This window comes from Macrotis lagotis, chromosome X, assembly GCF_037893015.1.
Source record: "Macrotis lagotis isolate mMagLag1 chromosome X, bilby.v1.9.chrom.fasta, whole genome shotgun sequence".
NCBI lineage: Eukaryota > Metazoa > Chordata > Mammalia > Peramelemorphia > Peramelidae > Macrotis > Macrotis lagotis.
In genome coordinates this window covers 614,503,340-614,508,343 of record NC_133666.1, presented here as the reverse complement: position 1 = coordinate 614,508,343, position 5,004 = coordinate 614,503,340, and positions in this window count along the sequence as shown.

The following is a 5,004-nucleotide window of genomic DNA, read 5'->3' as shown; positions in this document are numbered from 1 at the left end:
CAGGATGTTTTCAGAAAAACCTGGAAATACTTACATGAACTGAAACAAAGTAAACTGAAGAGGAATGTAAAGCTACAGAACTATTTTACAATGTTCAGCTGGGAATGATTTAAACTATTCTAATCAATGAAATGATCCTAAACAATTCTGAAGGATATAGGATGAATAATACTATCAAACTCCAAAGAAAGAACTGATTGAATCTGAGTTCAAATTGAAGCATATTTTTTTCAATGTCTTTATTTTTCTCATTTTTTTTTTGCAACATGGCTAATATGGAAATGTTTTGCATGATTTCACAGGGAGAGTTGATATAATACTTTTTGCCTTCTTAATGGTTGAGGAGTCTTGGGAGGAAGGGAGGAAGAGAGTATGGAATTCAAAAGAAAATTTTAAAGGAATATTAAAATAATAAAATGATAAATTAAAAATTGAACTAATTAAATATGGCATGTCATTTTTAACCACATTCATTTCAAAAATTGAAGGACTTTTTTTAATAGCAGGTGACATTATGAGGAAAAGGGGAAGGGTCTGAAATTCTACACTTTCCATTAAGCCCTTGAGATTTTGTTCTCTTTCAATTGTCCTTTTCAGTTATAAGAAGTGAAGTCCTTCCCTCAAGAACTCAAACCACAGGAATCAAGAGTCAGGACTATAGATTCATTACTATAACAGGGAATCCCTGAGGAAATCAGAAGTTGGTTTAACCTGAGGAGCAAGTATCTGGAAAACTAATTCAGTGAATGCTTGGACTTGAATTTGGTAGGCCTGATATGTTGAAACTGAGTTAAGTTATAAATCTAAACCCTTTTCCTACCCAGAAACCATGTCATAAAGTTTGAATTATACTCTCAGTAGTTGGGGAAAATGTTGCATTTCTGTTCATGCTATATCTTTGAAGCAAGCATTCTGTTATAAATCTAATATATTAGTTAAATGGGACTGGTTTGATATTATTTGGGTTTCTAAAATAGGGGGAGCAAAAACCAATAGCAGAGAAGTGAAGACCATTCCTTCAATCCTTTCAAAAGTACTAGAAAGCCTTGGGAAAGATATAAAATGGAGCATATCTGACCCTGAGAGACTAGGGATAGAGGAACCTTGCTCTGTGACTCCAAATCCAAAATTCTGTCTGCTATACCAAATGTCTTCCTTCGTATCTTAAGTAAACTTTTTTAACTTGAAACTTCAAATGCAATGTTCTGCTTAGAGTACACACTTAATTATATGTTATCTCCCTCATTAGAATGTAAAGTCTGAGGACAGAGACCATTTTGGCCTTTCTTGCTATCTCCAGTGTTAGGTATGGGGCCTGACATATGACAAGAATTTAGGCTTATCCTCTGTTTCAGAAGGTATAGTCTATTTCTCATGCTTCTCTATTTCTGTGCTTAATATTCTAGGGATCCTTATAGTTTTACACTGAGGTTGTTCAGTTGTGTCTGATTCTTCAGTATCCCATTTGAAAGTTTTCTTGGCAAAGATGTTGGAGTAGTTTGTTATTTCCTTTTCTAGCTCATTTTAAAGACAAGGACACTGAGGAAAAGAGGGGGCTGTGACTTAGCCAAGGTCACATAGCTAATAATTGTCTGAGGTCAGATTTGAACTCATGAAGATAAGTCTTCTTCACTCCAGACCTAATACTCAATCCACTGTGCCTCCTGGGTGCTCTTATTTAGCCATGGGCAAGTCTTTTAATATCTTAGTGTATCCATTCCCCCCATATATCAGATAGGCACCATAATATATGCACAACCTCCCCCCTCCCTAAACACACACACACACATAAGGTGATTGTGAGGCAAGTGCTTTGTAAACCTTACAGCAATATAGAAATGTGAGTTATTAAAAGACCATTAACAGTATCATAGGACTAAAGTTGGAAGTGATCGTAGAGACCATCAAGTCCAAAGCCTTTCTAGTTTTTGTTTTTTTTTAAATGAGGGAACTAAATCTCAGAAATGTGAAGTGATCACACAGGTAGTAAGTATCAGAGATGTGTTAGTAACCAAGCCAGGTGACTTCTCATTCAACATGTCTGACACTATACCAGTCTGCCTCTTTCTTGAGGTTCACAGAATCCCTTCCAGTTCTGACTTTGTGTTCATTCCACTGAAGACCTCTTTCTCTTTGACATTCTTGGGCCTGTCTGTGATTCTAGAGAAGATTAGCAGAAATGGAAAGCCATTTTAGAGATGCTAGCCCTGCCTTGGTGGCCTCGCAGTACATCAATGAAGCATTTAATTCAGCATAATATCCCTTAGCATTTAGGTTACCTTAAGCTGAACTGAGCTCAACTGTGAATCACTGAACAGATTTTCTTTTTGAATCACTTGGCTACAAGGGGCACTATCTTCAGGCTTTTTAATGAGGAAATAGAAATTAATGAACTTGTAAACTAGTGACTGTACCATTTCTGAGGGACTGTGACAGTGGTAGATTCAGATGACTGTTACTTCACAGGGGAGCCAGGGATGGAAACTTTATGAATCTGAGTCTTCAATCACCACCAAACCTATAAAGCAATAATGCAATAAATGAGGATTGTCTTTAAGAGGGGACTTTTCTTTTTTTCTCTTTGTCTCTAGCGGCTAGTTAAGTGTCTTCTAGGAATTTACTTTGGAGGAGAGATGTTTGGCTTGGCTCACTTTAGATAGCATTCCCTCTCTGTGCCTCACATTTTAGGGAATTACTTTTGACTTGGGTACAAGAGACCTGGGTTCCTGATAGTATGCTCTGTGACTATGGGCAAATTACTTAAGCTTTCTGAACCTCAGAAGCTCATCTTTAAATTGGGAAAGACATTCACTTCACTGTTCAATCAACAGGACTGAGAAAAACCTACAGGAACTGTTGAATAGAATGAAATGGCTTATTTCATCACATTATTACCTAGGTTACTGTCACCATCCCTAGTCTTCTGTGGGAAATCAGAAGTTGGCTTAAACAACTTCCTTAAGCCTGTCCCAGGTAGTAGTAATAATGAAGAACTTTTTCCTAGATGAAAAATAGTCTAGTCCTCAGATAGGTGGTTATCTGGTAAAGAAGGGTTTTTCTGACCAGCATATAAGGAACAAGTCTTATTGACTCTGAGGTCTCCAGACTGGAGAAAATGAATCTCAATCTAGTTCCATTCAGTCCATATCTCTTAGTCATTTTGATTTCTGAATGTGCTTATAAGACAATGGGAAGCCTGAGGGAAGCAAGAGGTAGCACACTCCAATAATATACAGAGAGTTTTGGTTATTTTGTCTTATTTTCACAAGGGTTTTATGTTTCTTTGAAATTAGGATGAAAGCGAGGATTGGTGTTAAAAGGTTGAAAAAATAAATCTTGACTACTCTTTTAAAATGTGGTGACTTTGGGAACCAGATTAGAGCAAACTTAGATGGAAATCTACCAGCCTAAAATGATCTGAGAGATGTTTGACCCAGTATTCTGTGAGTTCAAGTCATAGGCAGTTTGCATCATGGAGATATTAAGATTTATCTAAGGAAATACAAAATAAAAGACTAGTGGGAGACAGGAGGAGGAAGGAGGTCCAGACTAGAAAAAGTCATCCATGAACAATTCCACAGAACTCCCTCACTTCTTCTCATTGCACTTTCTCCTCATTGTCCTTTCTTCCCAGGGTTCTAAACTTAGGAGTCATGAACTTTTAAAACTTTAAAACTTTTATATTCTAACTGTATTTCAATATAATTGGTTTCCTTTGCAATTCTATGTATTTTATTATGTGCATAAAAAAACAAACATTATTTTTAAGTTAGTGTTCACAGACTTCACTAGCCTACCCATAAGGGTCAAAATATAAATATAAATGTTAAGACCACAGTCTCATGAATTCAGCAAAGTAGCAGGATATAAAATAAACCTACATAAATCATCAGCATTTCTATATATGAACAACAAAGTCCAAGAACAAGAGACAGAGAAATTCCATTCAAAATAACTATAGACAATATTAAATACGCAGAATCTACCTCAGAAGAGAAACCCAGAAACTTCATGAACACAATTACAAAGCACTCCTCACCCAAATAAAGTCAGATCTAAATAATTGGGCAATTGTCAAATGCTCATTGGTAGGACAAACCAATATAATAAAAATGACAATTCTACTCAAATTAAATTACTTATTCAATACCATACCAAGCAAACCACCAAATAACTATTTTACCAAGCTAGAAAAAAAAGTTACAAAGTTCATCTGGAGCAACAAAATGTCAAAAATAGCAAGGGAACTAGTAAAAAAAATGTAAAGGAAGGTGACTTAGCTCTACCAGATCTAAAACTATACTATAAAGCAGCAATCATCAAAACTTCCTGGTACTGGTTATGAAATAGATTAATAGATCAGTGGAATACGATGGGTTCAAAAGAACTCACAGTAAATGACTACAACAATCTACTATTTGACAAACTCAAAGACATCGGGTTCTGGGATAAGACTTCACTAGTTGACAAAAAGTGTTGGGAAAAGTAGAAAATAATATGGCAAAAACTAGGCATAGACCCATATCTCACATCCTATTCAAGAATAAGGTCAAAATGGGCACAGGATTTAGACATAATGAGCAACATTAAAGATAAATTAACAGACCAAGAAATATCTATCAGAACTATGGAAAGGGGATAAATTTATGACCAAACAAGAATTGGAGCAAATTATAAAGTGCAAAATGATTGACTTTATTAAATTAAAACATTTTCCACTAATAAAATCAATCCTGCCAAATTTAGAAGGAAAACAGAAAGAGGGAAACAATCTTCACAACTCGGAGTTCTGATAAAGGTCTCATTTCTAAACTATATAGAGAATTGCATCAAATTTATAAGGTCACAAGTCATTCTCCCATTTGATAAATGGTCAAAGGATATGAACAGATAGTTTTCAAATGAAGAAATTTAAGCTATATGTAAACATATGAAAAATGTTCCAAATCATTATTGATTTGAGAAATGCAAATTAAAACAACAAATGCAAATTAAAATAACAAT